At 42.1% G+C, this 22,673-nt stretch overlaps 2 long non-coding RNA genes across 2 annotated transcripts in view; one reads left to right on the forward strand and one right to left on the reverse strand.

The window, feature by feature from the left end:
- Positions 1-5,143: 5,143 nt before the first annotated feature.
- LOC126998445 (uncharacterized) overlaps positions 5,144-22,673 on the reverse strand; it is a 116,965-nt gene continuing 99,435 nt past the window's right edge. Inside the window, exons 3-4 of the long non-coding RNA XR_007752877.1 lie at positions 5,547-6,163; positions 5,144-5,280 (exon numbers count right to left, since the gene is read on the reverse strand). This is a non-coding gene — a long non-coding RNA (uncharacterized LOC126998445). The remainder of the gene's footprint in view (positions 5,281-5,546; positions 6,164-22,673) is intronic.
- Positions 5,276-7,139, forward strand: LOC126998446 (uncharacterized). Its single transcript, XR_007752878.1, has 3 exons — positions 5,276-5,638; positions 5,858-5,930; positions 6,077-7,139. It is a non-coding gene; the product is annotated as an uncharacterized LOC126998446 (long non-coding RNA).

Genomic DNA, 22,673 nt, shown 5'->3' on the forward strand with positions numbered 1-22,673 from the left:
CCTCTCTGTTCTTGCAATCCTCCCATTCACATCCCAGCCCATCTCACTCAGTGCCACCCTCATCATCTCCGTCCTTTCTCTCCGTTACCTCCCGCACACCAGTATCACATGCGCCACAGTTTCATCCACACCCCTGTCACACATCTGACACACTTTGCTGCGGGACTCAGACCACCTGTAATTTCTTGCATTCACATTCATACACTGCGCTCGAGCTTGGAAGAGAAGATCACCACCCAGGCTTCCATCATACCAGCTGACACACTGCGGGGCTTCCTTTTCCCTGTACCATTCCAAAGTAGTCTTTCGCTCCATCACATGCTTCCACCTCCTCAGACCGCCACCTTTCACTGCACTGTCTATCTCTTTCTTCCACTTTCTCACATTCCATTCTAGACCCTCACTATTTCTGTCAGTCACCTTCCATTCAAAGAAACGCCTCCCTTCCTCTCTGCTCACCCACCTGACTCGCATACCACTGTCACCAACCATTCTCATGCAGTTTTTAATCCATTTGCTCTCATGCACACTCCACAAGTAGACCTTCCGTGCCAATCTCGCGTCATCCATTCGTTCCAGTCTGACTTTGTATCTAAGGGTAGCCTTCCTAAATCTTTCCCTAAAGGTACTCCACCCCATATCACCCCTCAATGCTTCCACCGCTGCATACCTTGGTGCATTCAAAGCTAACCTACCGATCCTATTTTGCCCTACTTCCAATTTATCCATTTCCAACTCACTCCATGTATATATAATCACCTCCATCCCATACATCACACTTGGCACTGCTACACTCTTTCACACCTCTCTCAGCACATCATACTTACATGCTCTCATTCTTGCCGCACTTCCCAGACGGCCCACCCATTGATTGACTAGGCTAATCTTCTCATTCTTTGTCCTTTCACATCCGCTCGGACTCATCCATACACCCAGGTACTTGTATGCATCTGTTTGCCCTAGCTCTGTGTCTCCTAGCCTCCAGGTCCTATTTCTCTCATCTTCTGCCCCATTCACAACCATTATCTGACTTTTCTCACTACTATATTTTACTCCAAAATCTCTCCCATACTCATTCACCACATCTAATAGTTCCTGCAGTTCCTCCGCTGACTCACTCATGACTACCACGTCATCTGCATACAGAAGCACACTTACCTTGTCTTCTCCCACTTTTACTCCTGCATTCTTTCTCCTCATCCTGGCTGCCAGCTCCTCAGTATACAGACTGAAGAGAGTTGGAGACAGGATGCAGCCCTGCCTAACACCCCTTTCACTCCTCACCCACTCTGTCTCTAATGCTCCTACCCTATACCTGGCTCTCGTATCCACATACATGCTCCTAATGATTCGCACTATCTTATCACTCAAACCTACTTTCTCCAGTACCTTGCACATCACCTCCCTGTTCACTCTATCATACGCTTTCTCAATATCAAGAAACCCAAGATACAACGGACTTCCATTCTTCCTTTTCCTCTCTATCATCTCATTTACCACATACATATTGTCCTCTGCCCTCCTGTCTGTGCGAAAACCATTCTGCTCCTCACCCAGCACTCTCTCTCTTTCAATCCACTTACACAGCCTTTCATTCAACACAGCACAGAAAATCTTTCCCACCGTATTGCCAGGGCTATCGGCCTATAATTCTTCAGCTCTTTCTTACTCTTATGTCCTCCCTTGTGTATCAGAGTCACTCTGCATTCGTTCCATTCCCGAGGCACTCTCTCATTCTCCCATACACAGTTGAACAGCTCAGTCATCCTGTCTATCACCACCTCACCTCCATTCTTATACAATTCATTCGGGATCTCATCCAGCCCTGCTGCCTTGCAATTCTTCTTCTTCTTCAAACATACCTCGACTTCCTCTCTGCAAATTCTCTCATTCAGCTCATCCGCATCCTTCCTCTCAAGCGTTACACATCCCTCTCTCACCTCAAAAACTTCACCTAACCCTCCAATCTCTTCCCAGAAACCTTTTATGTACTCTTTCATTCTATCTGTGTCCCTGATATCCTCACCATTTACTTTCAGGCACTCCACGGTTTCACTATCAGTCTCACTCTCACCCCTCAAGAATTTATACCATTCACGCCCACCTTCTAGGCCTTTTTCTTTCAGAGCCTCAATCACACTCCTCTCACACCTGACCTTGGCCTCCCTAATCTTCCATTTAGTGACCCTCTGTTGCCTTACATACTCTGACCATGTATTCTGATATTCATTCTCTGCCTCAATGTTTTCATGTCTCTCTTTCCTCAGTCTCCTACAAACCTTATTCAGCCTCTTTCGCTCCTTCCTAGAATCCTTGATCTCCCCATTCCGCCACAGAGTTACCCATTAGAGGGCGCACCACCACTCTCCAGCTGTCTAAGAGGTGAAGCCGCCGCTCCTACCAGTCTGAGTCTGCTGCCATAGTGTGATGACTTGGCTGCGTTAGTGTGAATCGACATGGTAATATGATTTGTAGGAAAACAGGGCCTGCCATCGTTTTGACGAGATAATACTGCATATCAAGAGCATAAATTGATTAAAGTAAACTATGTACGTAGTGCGCCGAGACAAGCCTGATGGGCGAGCCTCCCTTAACTCACTCAGCGAGTGGGGTACCTCTTTGGCCGACTGGCTGAGGAGTGGCTCTCCCGTCTCGCTGGTCGCGGGTTCCATCCCCGGCGCCGGCAAAACCTTTCCTTGTCTGGATTAATTTCTCATGTGTTTCGTTACACGCTGTGTTCGTGTGGGAGTGTAGAAAAGAGAAAAATTAGGGCTTTACAACTATACCTAGGATATAGATAATGATAGCAAAGTGAAATAGTGCGTATTCATTTTCTCTAACAATTTTTGTTTCAATTCCCTATTATTCCTATAATTTTACTTGCATTGAATTTTAATTTCCTGTCTCTGAATCAGCACACTTTTCCGGTTCTCATGATATATGGCACGTAAACATGCAAATATAAGCCCCTGGTAAAAATTGATAAAAACATAAAAGTTATTTCCGAAGACCGTAGGGTCGCCATGGTGGGCGTCGCTTCCTTTCAGTCACCCAACAGCGGCTGTGCCCGCAGAGTTTACTGTCGCTGCACAAGCTGTAATACATGTCGGACGGAGAATTTTACGCTCTTGTCAGTTTTTACCAACTGGTTATTTTTGCATCCTCCCGGACGGGCTGATCGATAAATGGGGAAATCTGCCGGGGGAAAGTAACTGTGGTAACCCCGATGTCACACCGGCCGCGGCCCGGTGCCCCGGGGTGACGGGTTATTCCCCACCACAGGCCAGTGGTGGGCACCGCTAACCGAAAAGTTAGCTTCGCTTAATGGTTATCCACTAACTAAAAAGTCAGCTTCGCTTACGCTAAACCGCTAAATTGATATAGACATTAGTGAAAGCTAAAGCTAACCGCTAACAGCTAACTTTTTTATGTGGATTTAGCTTCAGTTCGTTATTTTGGCTCTAAAACCTAAAAGCAGACCTAGTGACCTGAATTTCCAATATGTTGTAGCTTAGACATAAAGCTTTCCAGGAAGGCATAGCATGCCGAACTCAGATGATGATAAAGGTCTACACAAATAAACAAAACAAACAAACAAGCAACAACAAGAAGAGAAGAGAAAGAAGCCTCCAGTTTATCCTAAATCCAAATATTATACCAAAGATTTACCACAAATTTATGCATTTATGATAAATTTCCGTAACTGACACTTTTATTTTTATTATTTTACGTTAAGTTCAGGTGGAAAATATCGATTTCTTGTTATTAAATCGCAAGCTCAAAGTGTTGGAAATGGAAGATGCATTACACTAAAATATCAACATTTTTTCCCAAACATTTGTCCAATTACCCGACTTTAAGGCATAATTTACTCCAAAACAGAAGCCCTGGAATTATTGCGCTATGTGGCTCTACTGGTGCTGTGTCTGCCCACAACGGAGAAGAACAAACTTGTATGATTTGTTTAGTGGACTTCAAGTTAGCGGAGGAGGAAATGCATTTGGCGGAAGCTAATTGATCGGCTAACTCTTTCCAAAGTTAGCGAAAACGTTAATCAGCTAACGAAAAAGTTAACTTCTCAAATTAGCGGTTAGCGGATTAGTGGAACTGTGCCCACCACTGCCACAGACTCAAGGGCCAATGTGACGGAGATGAGCACCGAGGCCAAAAGCAGCTTTAGCGTATGCCCCTAACCTTATCTTAGCATCCTTCTTCCCTTACTTAGCAATGCGTGAGGAGAGGGAAAGAGACGTACGAATAATAGACACTTTTGCTCACATTTTTTCTTTCAGTTTCCTCCTCGTCACCCTCACAATAATACTTTGATGCTGGACAAGGAAAAAAGGTTCGACAAGATGCGTAAAAACAAACGAAGAGAGATGCAATGCGGAGGAGGCCAACGCTTGCAGTTATTGAAAGTATCGATCGTGATCTTAAAATGTGGGGACTAATTTGTTATTCATGACCCGATCAAAGATTCATTTATTTTGTGTTTCTTTTGTAATGGTTTTCCTTTTTTTTTTTATCATTCATCACTGACTTATTTTCCACTTATTTTTTTTCTTTTCGTCATCCATCTACGACCATCTATAGCTTTTTCTTTCTTATCTTTTCTAGTCATCACGAACCTCTGATTTTTCCTGATCTTTCTTTTCCTTTTCCTTATCTTTTTTTCATCCATTTCTGCCTTTTTCGTGTTTTCGCCTTTTTTGCTTTTCGTCATTAATTTCTTTTATTCTTTTTTTTCGCCTTTCTTTTTCCCGTTCTCCATCCCTGACTTTTTTCTTTTTCATTTTATTGCATCATCAACATATACCATTTCTTTTTTCTCTAATTTTCCAATATTTTAAAATTTTCATTAGCCTTTCATGACTTTTCTATCTATCTATCTATCTATCTATCTATCTATCTATGCATCTATATTTCTATCTATCTATCTGTCTATCTATCTATCTATCTATCTATCTATCTATCTATTTATCTATCTATCTATCTACCTATCTATCTATCTATCTATATTTTTTTCTAACTATATCTATCTATCTAACTATCTTTCTATCTTTCATTCTTTCTTTCCTTTCTCTTTTCTTTCTTTCCTTCTTTTGTCCATCGCCTCCACGTTTCTTTTCTTCCTTCTTTTCTTTTTCACTCGTTTTCCTTTCTTCCAGGCGAGTGCTGCGGCTCCCACCACCAGCCAACCAACCCCCAACGATCACCAAACTTTGGCCTCGTCCGGAGATGCACGAGCCATTTGCGCTGCACACCATCAGGCGAGCGACCCTGAAAAAGAAGAGGCCTTCCATTATAATATTCACGGCCCCGAAGATACTGTCACCCCCTAAAGAAACAAAAGATAAGTGGAAAAATCTGTTGCTGTTACGCGGCTTGGGATGAGTTTAACTGTGATTCGTGATTCTGATTGCAACCAACGTACACCTTCCCTCGAGAGAGTTTGCGTGGGAGGTAGAAAAAACGTTCCTTTAGTCTGGGGAGCTCGGGTGGATCATGAGCGGTGCGGGGGCGGGGGTTCAGCCAGCAAGCCTTACCTCCTGCTGTCGCGGCGGCAAGAGTTTCTCCATGACCAGGGGATGAAGGAGAGAAGCAGCACGCCACACCCAGGATGACTTAGACGGTGAAGGTGCTCTTGAAGTTCTGGGATATGACGGGAAGAGACGCCGCACCCCACACCCAGGATGACTTAGACGGTGAAGGTGCTCTTGAAGTTCTGGGATATGATGGGAAGAGACGCCGCACCGCACACCCAGGATGACTTAGACGGTGAAGGTGCTCTTGAAGTTCTGGGATATGATGGGAAGAGACGCCGCACCGCACACCCAGGATGACTTAGACGGTGAAGGTGCTCTTGAAGTTCTGGGATATGATGGGAAGAGACGCCGCACCCCACACCCAGGATGACTTAGACGGTGAAGGTGCTCTTGAAGTTCTGGGATATGACGGGAAGAGACGCCGCACCGCACACCCAGGATGACTTAGACGGTGAAGGTGCTCTTGAAGTTCTGGGATATGATGGGAAGAGACGCCGCACCCCACACCCAGGATGACCTAGACGGTGAAGGTGTTCTTGAAGTTCTGGGATATGATGGGAAGAGACGCCGCACCCCACACCCAGGATGACTTAGACGGTGAAGGTGCTCTTGAAGTTCTGGGATATGATGGGAAGAGACGCCGCACCCCACACCCAGGATGACCTAGACGGTGAAGGTGCTCTTGAAGTTCTGGGATATGATGGGAAGATTAGCTAACGCGGCGTCCTCTAAATGACTAAGGCCGGAATTTTAAGACACTTTCGCTTCTCACATCAACTATTTCTAAAGGTCAAAGAGGGGCTTAATCGGGTTCTAATGAGTGCTTTTTTAGTTTCATGCTACTGAGGAAGGGTTAAACTACCACCAGGGTCATAAAACTACTCCTGGAATTGACCTAAACTCATATGAAAGCCTTGTCAAATATGTGAACTTGGGCGACGAAATGTTTTAAAATACGACCCTTAACATAATCTAGCCTAACACCCTCTGGCCCCCTTATGCATACATTTTCGGTACTTTCTTGAAGGGATCTGTCACGTTGGCTCTCACTACATGACTGCCAAGCCTGTTTCACTCGTTGACCATTTTAGTGAACCATTTCTTGACTGTCTCTTTTAATCTGAATTTATCTATCTTATACCCTTTGCTATGAGTCCCTTGACTTAATGAAACCAACCTGGTGTTTCTTGGGCCTTAACATAATATGATAGTTCAAAGCAGAGTTTGGAAGTTCTTGGTCAGGAGTTAAGGTCTTGTTGGTTAAGATAATGTAACCTTTGTTGGGGCGTGGGTGTTTATTTTGCCCTCCGGTAAGGTTGATCATCTGACTTTTTTTTTTTTTTACAGCAAAGGAAACAGCACAAGGGCACACAAAGAGGGAAACAATAAAAAAAGCCCGCTACTCGCTGCTCCTGTAAAGAATCCGAAGAGGTGGCGATGTTGGCCCATCATTTCCTTGACTTATACGACCCCTTTTCTGATTCAGATTTCACTTTTTGATGACATGTAAAACTAAAAGATAAATGCGTTTGGGAATGTGCATGAAAATTATCTCATCTTCTACTTGCCGATAATTTCTTTTCTCCTTTCTTCCTACTCTACCTACCTCTTCCTACCTCTTTGGATTCTTTTTAGGAGCAGCGAGTAGCGGGCTTTTTTTTTTTTTTTATTAATGTTTACTTTTTTTTGTGCCCTTGAACTGTCTCCTTTGCTGTAAAAATAAAAAAATAAAAACTCCGTCCGGCCTCTTCCTTCTCTGCCTCTCTTCCTCTATAAGTTAGCTCTTCTTCTACAACCAACCCTTCAGTTCCTCAATCTTATCGCTCTGCCCTCATCCTCTTATCTTCTGCCCTCATCTTTTTATTTTGTTTTCCTTCACATGATTTCACCACCTTTCCGGCGTTCATCTTAAGTCCGCCTCTATTTTTTCCCTTTCTCACTTCCGTCCTTCCGTCTTCGCTCTCACTGTTCCTTTCTTTCTTCCTCCCTTTCCCTCTTATCTCTTCCCAGTATTGCTTTGATTCGTGCTCTTATGAATTTTCTTTACCTTCTAGACAACCTTTATCTTCAGACCGGCCATTTCTCTTCCTCTGTCATTTAGTTTTCGTTCCCTCTCACTTCGCTTTCCTTTGCCTTCCTTTCCTCTCTCCGCTGCTGCTTTCCGATGTCACACCAACTCCTCGTCTCACTTGGTTTTCGTTCCCTCTCATTTTGCCGCCCTCTGCCTTCCTTTCCTCTCTCCGTTGCTGCTTTCCGATGTCATACCTTCTCCTCGTCTCACTTAGTTGTCGTTCCCTCTCACTTCGCTTTCCTTTGCCCTCCTTTGCTCCCTCCGTTGCCATACCCACTCCTCGTCTTCATCCAGTCCCTCTTCGTCTCGTCCCTCGTTTTCTTCGTCCGAGTCTCAGGTCTCCCGAAGTGCTCGCTTACGTCATATTTCTTGCGTGCGTGTCAGCGGCATCTGGTTCCTTGCCCTGTCAGCATTTTAATCTTTATTGTCTTTATCTTGAGTATGATCTCCTCTTCCTCCTCCTCCTCCTGCTCCTCCATTATATCTTTACTCGTTGATTTATATACATTTGGTTGTTTTATAAGTTTTTGCCTGAAGAAAGATCGTGGAAGGGGTGGGAGAGGGAGATCAGTGTTGGAAATAGGGAGAAAAAAGAAATAGGAAAATAAGGACATAAGTCAATCAAAGAGCAGCGAGTAGCGGGCTTTTTTTTATTTATTTATTATTGTTTCCTTTTTTTGTGTGCCCTGTCTCCTTTGTTATAAAAAAAAAAAAATCGTATCTCTCCAGGTTTCCATTCTCTCCATTTTCTATTATTTCTTATTAATCTTCAAGGCATGCGGGTTTAAATTGTCTCACTGTTAACCCCTTTCCCTGTCTCCCCTCTCACTCTAAATTTCACTTCTATCTTTCTAGCATTTCGACACCGTCACTTGCCTTTCTCTTTCCCCTTCCCCTCCTCCTCCTCCTCCTCCTCTTGCTGATGACACATTTATTTTTGCATCTCCTGGAGTTTTGCGCTTCCCTCCGACCTGCAGAGAGTGCCCATGCAGCCTCAAGGAAGTACAACATGACTTTCCCCTCGGCCATGTCCTGTGGGTCGTATTATTAAACGTTTTGGGGTCCAGGCAGTACACATATTTGACTAGGCTTTCGTAGGGGTTTTGGGGCAGTTCCAGGGGTAGTTTTATGACTCTAGTGGTAATGTGACAAAAGTTTCTGCACCATGAATGTAAGTAAATATCCATGGGGGCTCGTTTAACTTCCTTCCTGGCCTTTGGAAATTATTGATGTAAGAGAAGGACGCGTCTGAGAATATGGACCTGCCCAAGTACACATATTTGACAAGGCTTTCGTAGGAGTTTGGTGCATTCCAGGAGTAGTTTTATGACCCTGGTGGTGGTTTGGCCCTTCCTCTGTACCGTGAACCTAAAGAAACACTCATTAGAACCCAAAGAAACACTCATTAGAACCCAAAGAAACACTCATTAGAACCCAAAGAAACACTCATTAAAACCCAAAGAAACACTCATTAGAACCCAAAGAAACACTCATTAGAACCCAAAGAAACACTCATTAGAACCCAAAGAAACACTCATTAGAACCCAAAGAAACACTCATTAGAACCCAAAGAAACACTCATTAGAGCCAAAGGAAACACTCATTAGAACCCAAAGAAACACTCATTAGAACCCAAAGAAACACTCATTAGAACCCAAAGAAACACTCATTAGAACCCAAAGAAACACTCATTAGAACCCAAAGAAACACTCATTAGAACCCAAAGAAACACTCATTAAAACCCAAAGAAACACTCATTAGAACCCAAAGAAACACTCATTAGAACCCAAAGAAACACTCATTAGAACCCAAAGAAACACTCATTAGAGCCAAAGGAAACACTCATTAGAACCCAAAGAAACACTCATTAGAACCCAAAGAAACACTCATTAGAACCCAAAGAAACACTCATTAGAACCCAAAGAAACACTCATTAGAACCTAAAGAAACACTCATTAGAACCCAAAGAAACACTCATTAGAACCCAAAGAAACACTCATTAGAACCCAAAGAAACACTCATTAGAACCCAAAGAAACACTCATTAGAACCCAAAGAAACACTCAATAGAACCCCAAAAAACACTCATTAGAACCCAAAGAAACACTCATTAGAACCCAAAGAAACACTCATTAGAACCCAAAGAAACACTCATTAGAACCCAAAGAAACACTCATTAAAACCCAAAGAAACACTCATTAGAACCCAAAGAAACACTCATTAGAATCCAAAGAAACACTCATTAGAACCCAAAGAAACACTCATTAGAACCCAAAGAAACACTCATTAGAACCCGATTGATCCCCTCTGTAACCTTAAGAAATACTGATGAGAGAAGCGAAAGTGTCTTTTAATACCAACCTTGTTTTTATCTATTAATTATTGCATGCATCATCAATTTTGTGGCGTTTCGTTACTATGCAAGAAGGAAGGCACATCCATTTATACCAGACTTGCAAGAGTGACGGTTTGCGAAGATCATTGTTGCTTCTTTTGCAGTTCGAGTAGCTTTGACTCTATGATGAAGTCCCTAGGAACTTGTCGTCTGAAAAAAAAAATACCACCAAAACAAATATAAGTTAGCCAGCGTGTTGCATGATGACGTATCGGTTGTATTGTCTGGAACAGCCTCCTGTCGTCTGTATTTTCTCCTGCCTACGACTTAAATCCTTTCACGAGGAGAGTATCAAGACTCCACCCGAAAAAAAATGACCTCTCTTCAGCAAACACAAGATCCATGACCTTGAAGTCACCAACAGATGCTCCGCAATGACTTTGATTAACAACTTTGCCTAACACCCAGTCCATGCTAGTGTTCAAAAGTGACAGAGCATGGACGCACCACTGCCTCACTCCTAACAGGAAGAAGCCGGAAACGCCTCCCTCACACCTCACAGCACTCTCAGTCCCAGAGTAAAGGCCGGTCATCCTTGCAGGAATCCCACGGATCCGCAGAATGTCCTAGAGTGCCTCACGATGCACTGAATCAAAAGACTTCTTGAGACTGACATTTGCTGCGAGTAGTCCCTACATTTTTTTTTCCTTTTTTAATTTTTGAAAGTATTAATCCTACTTCGTGTTCCCGTTTGCTACCACAAGTCTTGCTTCTCCAGTAAAGTGCATGATCGCTCATAAGCACTTTTGTAACACAGCAAGCCTCTTTACTGCACCGAGTTTTGGAACATCCCATTTCATATTCGATAGCGCCTCCACCAGCTCTAACAAGTCACCTTCCGTTCTCCAAATATGTGTGCTTGGACGCCGTTATGTTTAAGAATATGGACAATCACCAGGGCTATTGAGCTACCCCTGAAAATGCCCCAAACTCCTACAAATGCCGTGCCAAACATGTGTGCTTGGGCGCCGTAATGTTTAAGAATATGTTCGGGTTGATGTTTTTTTCTTAGGTTCTTGGTACAGAAGAAAGGTCAAACTATCACCAGGGCTATTAAACTATCCCTGGAAATGCCCCAAACTCCTACAAATACCGTGCCAAATATGCGTGCTTGGGCGCCGTTATGTATGGACCTCCAAGATCATGCTTCAGCCTTATGCGTAAAACTTATCGTTGGTGCCGCGGGGGGGAGGGGGGCAGGCTGGGCAGCGGTACACCCACACCGATGTAAATATTTCGTCCAGGAACACGCACGCTGCAGACCTGGAAAATAATGCTTTCACTCTAACTATCGGTGTGAATGTTACTGTGTTACGCTCGCGCTCATGATTAAATTCGTTACGTTTCCATATCAAACATTTTACTGCCCTCACATAGTATTCATTTTACTCGAATTTTGTTCCTGTGTTCTATTCTCTCTCTCTCTCTCTCTCTCTCTCTCTCTCTCTCTCTCTCTGTGTGTGTGTGTGTGTGTGTGTGTGTGTGTGTGTGTGTGTGTGTGTGTGTGTGTGTGTGTGTGTGTGTGTGTGTGTGTGTGTGTGTGTGTGTGTGTGTCTGTCTGTCTCTCTCTCTCTCTCTCGGTGACCTAGTTATGGGAAGAAATACTGGACACATAATCCCCAGCCCTAACCAGCCACCTTCCCCCTTTAGCTAATATACGGCAAACTCATCTTCAAACCTCTTCCCCGAACCATATTCCCCCCCGACTCACTCCTCTTTAACCCGGTAGCAGTGGGGATCATGTCTCTTAATGGTCCCTCTAAGCGAGAAAAATGAAAAAGAATCATCACTCACACAAACCATTTCGTAATATATATCAAAGCATTTGTGATCAGTTTATGCATCATCTATTTTTGGGGGTTTATATCATGGCACGAATTTGGCCCGTCGCTGGTACCGGGTTAAAGCGTTTCAGACTCCTTCTATTCCCTGCATACGAACCTCCTTCCTTTTACGTGGTGCCGAGGATTGACGATCGCCACCATAAAGGGATTGTTTGTCTGTGTGAGCGCTGACTGAACCAAACACGAAGGCCAGCACGGACGGATAAAATAAGATATGCAGTCGACTCAATCCAACCTGACCAGACTGTATCTTCTCTCCCACGTCCTCGACCTGGGATTAGCGAGAACGATGGAGAAATAGAAGAGCCGGCAGTCTACAGAGTTGGAGAAGCAGGCGAAACTGGAAGGGAAAGAAGAAGGGCAGTCGAGGGAGCTTGAAAATGAAGGAGTGATAAATGGAAAGAGGAAAAAACAGAGGGGATATTATGAGATCATGATGGAAGAGAGGGTAGAAGAGGGGGAAAAAGCAGGCAGGAGGAGTTGGAGAAGCAGGAAGGGAAGGGAAAGAAGATTAGAAGAAGGTCAGTCCAGGGAGATTGATATAATGAAGGAGTGATAAATGGAAAGAGGAAGAGCAAGCGGGATATTGTAAGATTGAGATGGAAGATGTGGAAGGTAGAAGAGGTGGAAAGGACAGGCAGGAGGATGGAAATGAAGAGAGGAAAAAAATAATCCGAGGAATGAAAGACTGGAGGGATAGAGAAGTAGGAAGAATAAGTAGGATGGAAAGAAAGATAACCTAGAAAGATGGAAAAAAGTATTAATAATGAAGGATTAGCGAAGGCAGGGCTAAGAGGGGGAGAAAAGGGTGAACTGAGGAGATTGAGAACAGAGAAATGAAGAAAGGAAGGGAAGAAAAGGGTGAACTGAGGAGATTGAGAACAGAGAAATGAAGAAAGGAAGGGAAGAAAAGGGTGAACTGAGAAGATGGAGAGCAGAGAGATGAAGAAAAAAAAAACAAAAAAAAAACGTACGCCGACTTTCAAATAACAAAATGCGGTTAAGTAAAAAATCATTCACTAAAAAAAAGAAAGAAAAATAAGACAAGGAGAAATAGCACAAGAGGAATGGGAGGAGAGAAAAAGGGATGGGCAAGGAGAAAGAGAACGAGAGAGAGATATGCAGTAAAATGGAACCGGAAGATAGAACGTGGTGGTGGTGTTGTTGGTGTTGTTTTTGTTGTTGTTGGTTGTTGTTGTTGTTGGTTGTTGTTGTTGTTGTTGCTGTTGTTGTTGTTGTTGGTCCAAAGACCAAAAAGAAGATCAGTCGCGTCCTCGCCATTATTTTCTTAGGTTCATTTTACAGAAGGGTCAAACTATCACCGGGATTATAAAACTATTCCAAGAAATGCCCAGAAGTCCCTCGAAAGCCTTGTCATTATGTGTGCTTGGGCGCCGGTCTGTCTAGCAGTGAGACTTTCCTTCGGCAGGCGGATAATGAGGAAAGGAAGGGAGCGGTAAGTGGAGCAAAGGTGCGCTCTCTTCCCTTCAGGTGATGTGGATGATGATGATGATGATGAGGAGGAGGAGGAGGTGCCTCTGATCCAGGTGGGCAGGTTATGTGAACGAACACTCTGAACGATGTATGGGACAGGTGGAGTAATAAGGGGAGTGGTGATGTTGTTGTTGTTGTTGTTGTTGTTGTTGTTGTTGGTGGTGGTGGTGGTGGTGGTGGTTGTGGTGGTGGTGGTGGTGGTGGTGGTTGTTGTTGTTGTTGTTGTTGGTGGTGGTGGTTGTTGTTGTTGTTGTTGTTGTTGTTGTTGTTGTTGTTGGTGGTGGTGGTGGTGGTGGTGGTGGTGGTGGTTGTTGTTGTTGTTGTTGTTGGAAGTGGTGTTGGTGTTGGTGGTGGTGGTTGTGGAGGTGGTGCTTATGGTGTTGCTAGTGGTGAAAGTGGTGGTGGTAATGTTTTTTTCTTCACAGTAGAGGAAGCAGCTCAAGGGCAAAACTAAAAAGAAAACAAAAAACCCGCTCAAAACTGTTCCTTAAGAAGCAAATAGAAAAGAGAGGCCAAAAGAGAGATCAATTCCGGAAGGAGGAGTCTTGATACTCCACTCTAAAAAGACAGCAAGGCGTAGGCAGGAGGAAATACAGAGGAAGTAAGGCTGTTGCAGAGTTTAGCCACCAGACTTTGCTATGCCTTACCTTACCTCGACACACACACACACACACACACACAGCCACGACAAGAATACTATTTTCACAAAGAGTAGGAGGGGGAAAGATTAACTAGCACATGGAAAACAAACAAACAAGGAATGAAGATGCATAAGAGATTTGGATAGCATAGGGGTGAGCTAGAGTAGAAAGTCGTGTGCAGCGGGGAATGGGTATTTCTGAAACCATCTTGGGTATTAGAAATTATGTTATTTTCTAGAAATTTGACACGTTTCTCTCAAATCTTCTAGAGAATTTTGCCCGTCACTGATGTTAAACTTACATGCCTGTAGTTTAGGGCAACGTTCTTATCTCAACTTCAGGAAATCGGTGTTACGTGCGCCATTTTCTAGTCTTCGGGAACCTTCTTCAATTGTAGCGATCGGAGGAGGAGGAGGAAGAGGAGGGCGGAAAGGAGGAGGAAAGTAAGAGGAGGAGGAGGAGGAGGAGGATACATCAGGGATCAAGTATATGTATTCCCCTTTATATAATGGGTTTTGTCGTCTCCGGTGTCGCCTCACCTGCCACTACCTGCTTGGGCGCGTGAGTTGATCCGAACCGCGAGGAACACCCTTTCTGGAGGGCTCACTTGTATTCTCGGCGTCTTCATGCGTTAAGGGGATATTACACTGGGCATATTTTCCGTGGATCTTCAGTCAAACCACGATTTCCGCTAACGTGGTTCTTAATTGTTTGTTGTTATTGCTGCTGATGAAGATGATGAGTAATACCGTCGTCCTTCAGTGAAATTTACCGTAGCTTTGGAAGATCGTGGACACGTCAGAAAACCACGCAAATATGAGAACCACGCCAGCGGAAATCGTGGTTTGACTGAAGATCCACGGAAAATTTGCCCAGTGTAATAGCCCCTTTAGATGAATACCTACGCGGGAGGAGAATATATATCAGGTGCCTTTGTGCCCTCAGTAAATCAAACACAGCATATAGTCGGCTTAGGCCTGGTCCCGGACAAGCTTGCCTCGGCCTGCCCCGGGATGCTGCTCACAGGGTACAGTTGTATATTTTGTAGTAAAGCGTAAATACACCACAAACCACCAGACTTTACTACGCCTTACCCTACCTCGACACCCACACCGACACCCACTCACCCACACCCACAACCACCTACCCACCCCCACCCCCCACCCAACCCCCAACACCCCCCAAACACACACACAGAGCCACGACAAGAATACTATTTCCACAAAGAGTAGGAGAGGGAAAGATTAACTAGCACATGAAAACAAACAAACAAGAAAACAAGAAACTACGATGAAAATAAATAAAAGAGAAAATAAAGCACAACAGAAAGGTTGGGAAAGAATACTAACATACGTCAGGCAGAAAGATTTGCTGCTTCTACGGAAACCTTTCTTAATAGCTACGAAGCCTTGTATCTACACACACTGTTTACCCTCCTGACTTTCTTCCTGCCTCCGCGCTTCTGCTTCCTACTTCTACTCAGTATTTCCTTCTTCCTTCCTACCTCCTTGCCTCCTCCTACTCCTCTGTTCTGATTCCCTTCTCTCTCTCTCTCTCTCACACACACACACACACACACACACACACTTATCTCCTTGTGTTGTTCTTATGAAAAAAAAAATGTCACAGCTCGAGACTGACCTAATATGTGTTTATTACGTTGGCAGGGAGAGATAAGATATGAGAGAGAGAGAGAGAGAGAGAGAGAGAGAGAGAGAGAGAGAGAGAGAGAGAGAGAGAGAGAGAGAGAGAGAGAGAGAGAGAGAGAGAGAGAGAGAGAGAGAGAGAGAGAGAGAGAGAGAGAGAGAGAGAGAGAGAGGAAAAAGGTCAGATGAAAGGAAAAAGATGAGAGATGAGCATACGAGAATTGAAGGAAGAAGAGGAGGAGGAGGAGATGAAAGATGTGTAAGGGAGGGAAGGAGGAAGGGGGAGGAGGGGAGGGGGGAGGGGAGGAGGTTAGAGACAAGCGAAGTTATGAAGTGACTGAACTCGGGAGGAAAAAAAAAGATGAGGAGCAGAAGCAGGAGGAGGAGGAGGAGGAGGAGGAGGGAGGGTAAGGATTAAATCAAAGAGGAGGAGGCGGAAGAGGGGTGCGTTGGACGGCGGTGGAGCAGAGGTGAAGTGGAGAGGAGAAAAGACGGGTGGAAAAGTGGAGTGAAGTGGAGGAAGGAATGGGGGCAAGGAGGACGAAGAGGGAGAGAGACTGGAGGGAAAGGAGAAGAAGAAGAAGAAGAAGAAGAAGAAGAAGAAAAAAAAAAGAAAAAGACTGAAAGATAGATAGACAGATATATAAATAGAGAGAGACAGAGACAGAGAGAAAGCTGGAGAGGGGGTGAAAGAAGATGAAATGAGGAAAAAGAGTAAACAAAAACGAGGAATGGAAGAAAAGGAGACAAAAAGGATCAAGAAGAAAAAAACAAGAAAAAAATGAAGAGGAGGATAAACGAAAAAATAAAAAAAGAAAGGTAGAATGGAGATGAAAAAAAACTGATAGGGAAAAAAATGGGGAAATAAAGAAGAGGGGGCTGAGGAAAATGAGAAGGGCGAGGAAAATAGGCGGAAATAAATTGAAGGGAACCCACAAAGGAGAGGACTTGAGGGGAATGAATGGAGGAGGAGGAGGAGGAGGAGGGGAGAGGAAGGGAGAGGAGGGAGGGAAGGAAGGAAGGGGAGGATGCTACATATCTCCGGGAAATGATGGAGGAGGGGAGGGGGAGGTATGGAAGGGAGGAGGAAGAGGTTATGGGATTGGTTTAAGGGGGGAGGGGGGGGGGAGGAAAGATGATGAAGGGGAGAGGAAAGTTTAGTAAGGGGGAAAGGGAATTAAAGGGAGGGAGGAGGGAGGGGGAGAGATGGTAGGTTCAAAATACGTATATTAAATGGATGATGGAGGAGGGAGAGATTTAGAGAGAGAGAGAGAGAGGGGAGGGAGATAAGGGGATGAGGAAAGAGAAGGAAGGGAGAAGGAGGAGGAGAAGGAGGAAGAGGAAGAAAAGGTAGAGGTTAGAAGTTCAAAATACATAAATGAAATGGATTATGGAGGAGGGGGAGATTTAGAGAGAGTGAAAGAGGGGGAAGGGAGGGAAGGGGGATGAGAGAAGAGCAGGAAGGGAGATGGGAACGGTGGAGAAAAGGGAAGAGGTGACAGGTTCAAAATACATAAATAAAATGAATGATGGAGGAGGGAGACTTAGAGAGAGAGAAGGAGAAAAGAGGAAAGTGGATGAGATAAGTAGGAAGGGGGGGATGGAGGAGGAGGAGGAGGAGGAAGGAAGGAAGGGAGGGGAAAGGAAGAAGCTAGGGAAGTAACAGTTGGTGTCTATTGAGAAAACTGATTGTTCTTTTTATTTTTCATCGTGTCCTTGTTTTCGCGTTAATCCTCTTTCCTGTTTTCTTGGATTTTTTTACATTTTTCTTTTCTGTTATTTTGTATGTTCTTTGTGTTCTCTTTCTTTTCCTCCCCATTCTTCTTTTTTCTTCTTAATCTTCTTGTTTTTCTTGTCCTCCTTCTTCTCGTTTTTTCTTCTGTTGCTTCTTCCTTCTTTCTTACTTGTTTGTGTCTTCTTACTCTTTTACTCTTTCTTTTCTTGTTAGTTCTTTTCTTCTGCTTCATTTTCTTCTTCTTTTGTTCTTCTCCTTCTTTTTTTATTTTTTTTGTTGTTGTTGCTCTTTATCTTCTTCTTTTTCTTCTTCTTCTTCTTCTTCTTCTTCTTCTTCTTCTTCTTCTTCTTCTTCTTTTTCTTCTTCTTCTTCCTTCCTCTTCTTATTTAGTGACGAGGAGGTGAATGAGGAAAACAATATTAATCTAGGTAAGCTTCCCCCCACCCTCACACCACCACCACCACAACGACCACAATCACCACCACAGCCACGACCATTTCTCCTCCTCCTCTTCTTTCTCCTCTATCTCCTCTCCTCCTTCCAACCACCTGCCACTCCCGATAGGAATATTTACACTAAAAATAAAAAATGATGTGGTCGGGATGGGAAAGAAAATATGACCTTAGGAGAACAGAAGAAGAAGAAGAAGAAGAAGAAGAAGAAGAAGAGGAAGAAAAAGATGAAGAAGAAGAAGAAGAAGAAGAAGAAGAAGAAGAAGAGGAGGAAGAAGAAGAAGAAAATAAGGAGAAAGAGCGAATTAAAGCAGTATTATGTGAGAGAGAGAGAGAGAGAGAGAGAGAGAGAGAGAGAGAGAGAGAGAGAGAGAGAGAGAGAGAGAGAGAGAGAGAGAGAGAGAGAGAGAGAGAGAGAGAGAGAGAGAGAGAGAGAGAGAGAGAGAGAGAGAGAGAGAGAATTATGTTTAAAGTTGTATGAAGCAATTTATTTCGTTTTTATTTTGTGTGTGAGTGTGGAAGTGTTTGCGTCGATCTGTCTGTCTGTTTTTTTCCTCTTTTTCCCTCAAATTCGATACATCATTTGCTCGTATTTTCGCGTCTCTATATTATTTGATGCGAGAGGAGAGGACAGTTGAGGGGGAATATAGACTGGAAAAAAAGGGAAAAATAGATGTGGGAAAATGACAAAAGACAAAAGAAAAATGAAACAAAGAATTGGAAGTAGACTATTAGAAAAAAATAAAAATAAAATAAGGACGGAAAAGACGAAATAAAGGAGAAAAACGATAGAAAGTAGACTAGCAGTAGATAAAAAGCTAAAGAAAATGAGAAAATAAGAACGGAAAAGAAGAAATAAAGAAGAAAAACGATAGAAAGTAGACTAGTAGTAGATAAAGAAGTTAAATAAAATGAGAAAATAAGAACGGAAAAGACGAAATAAAGAAGAAAAACGAAAGAAAGTAGACTAGCAGTAGATAAAAAGCTAAAGAAAATGAGAAAATAAGGATAAAAATAAGAAAAATAAAGCGAAATAGACTAGAAAAAAAGGCACAGGAGCAAAATAAGAAAAAAAAAGAATGGCCAAAATAAATCATAGCTAGTTATGCCAAACTGTACTAGTAAAAATGGATTAATACACTAGCAAATAGGCTTAACAAGGGGCAAAATATACTATAAAAAGGCAAAATAAAAATAAAATATCTCTTACTTACGAGAAACTTCCCTTTTACTTACTAACACGAAACTTCCCTCTTACTTACATGAAACTTCCTTCTTACTTACTTACAAGAAACTCACCTCTTATTTATACAAAACTTCTCAATTACTTACACGAAACTCTCTCTTAACTTACATGAAACACACACACACTCTCTCTCTCTCTCATATACACTTTAACACTTTTTCCTCATTTTCAACACACACGGACATACTTTAGGGAGGTAGGAAAGACATAACAAAATCCTACTGTTATGTGTTTCTCGTCGCAAAACAAAAACAATGACAAAACAAGAAATCAAATCGTATCTATTATTCCTTTCTATTCTTACGGGGCCTTCCTTTCTTTCTCCCGTTCCAATTATCTTGCCAGTAGCGGGCTTTGTAGCGATGAGCGGCTTGGTGTCTATTATTTTCGAATGATGGACTCGTTCACGAAAGCCCTGGCAGACTGTTCAGTAAGCTTTGGCCAACTTAATAATTATTCTCTCAGTCTGCTGCAGTCCTAGCTCGCTCCTTCCGAGTGCTTTTCCATTTTCTGTTATCATTATTATTTATTTCTTTTCCTATTTAAGTCTTCAGGAGATTTTGTGATGTTCCTTTTCTGTGATGTCCTTTTTTATCTCTTCCTGGTATTTTCATCATTATTTCTTCTTCTTATCAGTTCCGGGAGAGGCTGAGGCAGAGACAGAAGAAGCAGAAAAAGAAGAGGAGAAGAAAATAATAATAATAATAATAATAATAATAGTAATAATAATAATAATAATAATAATAATAATAATAATAATAATAATAATAATAATAATAATAATAATAATAATAATAATAATAGTAATAATAATAATAAGATGAAGAAGAAGAAGAACAATGAAGAAGAAAGAAGAGGAACGAAAACAATGAAGAAGAAGAAGAAGAAGAAGAAGAAGAAGAAGAAGAAGAAGAAGAAAAAGAAGAAGAAAAAGAAGAAGAGCAATGAAAAGAAAGAAGAAAAACGAAAACAATGAAGAAGAAGAAGAAGATGATGAAGAACAATGAAGAAGAAAGAAAAGGAACGAAAACAATGAAGAAGAAGAAGAAGAAGAAGAAGAAGAAGAAGAAAAAGAAGAAGAAGAGCAATGAAAAGAAAGAAGAAAAACGAAAACAATGAAGGAGAAGAAGAAGATGATGAAGAAGAAGAAGAAGAAGAAAAAGAAGAACGAAAACAATGAAGAAGAAAAAAAGGAAAGAACGAAGCAAAAGGAGAAAAGACGACGAGGAAAGAACAAAAGGAAAAAAAAAAGAGCCAGATATATACTTTTTCTTTTAGCTTCATAACATTTCTAAATATCTAACCATTATTTAATTTCCGCGGTGGTTTGGCAGACATGGCGTTAATCTCCCTCATATTTCTTTTCATTCCTCCAGTGGGTTGGCAGAGAGAGCGGCATATTTCTTTTTTTTTTATAATATTTCTTTTCATAACACTTCTACGTCTATTTCAGTTTCCTCAGTATATCCGTTGGTAGACCTAAATCATTTCTTTTGCGGTCGGTTTTCAGTTTTTCCTCCTTCTATAACCAGTCAACGTTTCGCACTCCTCTTTTTTTTTATTTCTATTCCGTCCACTGTTTTCAGATCTCTAGTTCTTTATTCTTTTTTTTTTCCGGCCAACATCGAGACATTTCACCTGATCATTTCACTTATTCACATTCATTCAGCAATATTTCATTTTTCAACGTTTATTTTTTCTCTCTCCTCGCGCAGCATACCTTCTCGACAAATACTCGTAACATTATTATGCTGTTCCGCGGTTCTTTTTATCGACTTGCTTTTATTCTTTTCGCTGTGTTAGGTGAGGATTCTAAATGTCATATTCTTTATCAAACATTGCGGCGCCCAAGAACACAACATATGACAAGGCTTTCGTAGGAGTTTTATTTTTTCGGCTTTATGGCCCTGGTGGTAGTTTGACCATTCTTCTATACCTTTGAAGTGAAAAAAACCCACCACTCTTTAGAACCAGATTGATCTTCTATTCAGCCTATGGAGAATGTTGATATCTGTCTGTGAATACCGACCGTAGTGACAGAAGAAAGGATGAGGATGAGGATGATAAGAAGTAGTTTGGATGGGAAATGAGGAAAACGAAAGAGGAAGGAAGGAATGATTGGAAAGAAGATTAGAGAGAGGGGGGGATTGGATGTGAAAGAGAGAGACAAAAAGGATTAGTAAAGAGCCGGGGATGAAAGGAAAGAAGAAAATACAGAAGCTTGGGATGGGAAAAGCACAGTTGAAAATGGGAAACGAGGAAAATGAGAGGAAAGAAAGAAACGATTGGAAAAAGGATTAGGGAGAGAAGGGGACTGGATGGAGGATTGGAAGGAACAAGAGGGATTAGTAAACGAGCAAGAAATGAAAGGAAGGAAGATAATATAGAAATATGGGATGGGAAAAGTATAGTTGAAAATGGGAAATGAGGAAAACGAAAGAGGAAGGAAGGAATGACTGGGAAAAGGATTAAGGAGAGAAAGGGGACTGGATGGAGGATTGGAAGAAACAAGAGGGATTAGTAAACGAGCAAGGAATGAAAGGAAGGAAGATAATAAAGAAACCTGGGATGAGAAAAGCAAAGTTGAAAATGGGAAACGAGGAAAATGAAAGAGGAAAGAAAGAAACAATTGGAAAGAGGATTAGGGGCAGAAGGGGACTGGATGGAGTATTGGAAGGAGCAAGAGGGATTAGAAGCACAGTTGAAAAAACAGAGCCGGTGGGAAAGAAAAACGGAAGGCGAGGCAGGACTTTAACTTCTTACTTTTCGATGCTGGCACGACAGAAATGAACAAATGAATGAATGATGGCGCAGAAAAAAAGATTGTCGACAAGGAATATTTGAATACGAACAGTGTAAAACGAAATATGTAGAAATCCCCTCGGAAAGCATTTTAGGTATTGAGTACGCGCGAAAAGAAGTGATGATGGAGAAATATATTTGTGTGTAGATCAGTTTTGGTGGACACATAGTATATATTGATTGATAGAAAGAAAGATAGGGAAACAGACATTTTGATAGATACATGGGCACAAACATAGACAGAGATTACATAAGTGTTGTTGACAGACCGATAAATAGAAAGATACACAAATTGCAAAAATGATTAGAGAGATGAATAGAGAAACATAAACAGACACATAGATAGATAAACGGACAGACAGACAGACAGACAGACAGATGGTTAGATAAAAACAGATATTTAAACAGATGAATAAACACATACATACATACATACATACATACATACATACACATAAACTGATAGACTGACAAGTAAATAAACAAGTAGATAAAGAGTTTAACTGATTGATAAAAAGATAAATATAGTTAAAAAGCTCATAAATAATAACCATAGATGACATGATTAAAAAAAATATATATAATTCGCAGAGGATGTTAAAAAAAACCTCATGCTTACTATGGTTTGGGATGCACACTAAAAAATTCATACAACAAACCATCGACGAGTTAAAAAAAAAAAAAAATACTCTGATGGTGATGGGGGAGCTTGCCTTCCGTTTTTCTTTCCCTCTGACTTATTTTTTTTCAGCTATACTTTTCCCATCGCAGGTTTCAATATTATCTTCCTTCCTTTCACTCC

The sequence above is a fragment of the Eriocheir sinensis genome, chromosome 14, assembly GCF_024679095.1.
Source record: "Eriocheir sinensis breed Jianghai 21 chromosome 14, ASM2467909v1, whole genome shotgun sequence".
In the NCBI taxonomy this organism is placed as follows: Eukaryota; Metazoa; Arthropoda; class Malacostraca; order Decapoda; family Varunidae; genus Eriocheir; species Eriocheir sinensis.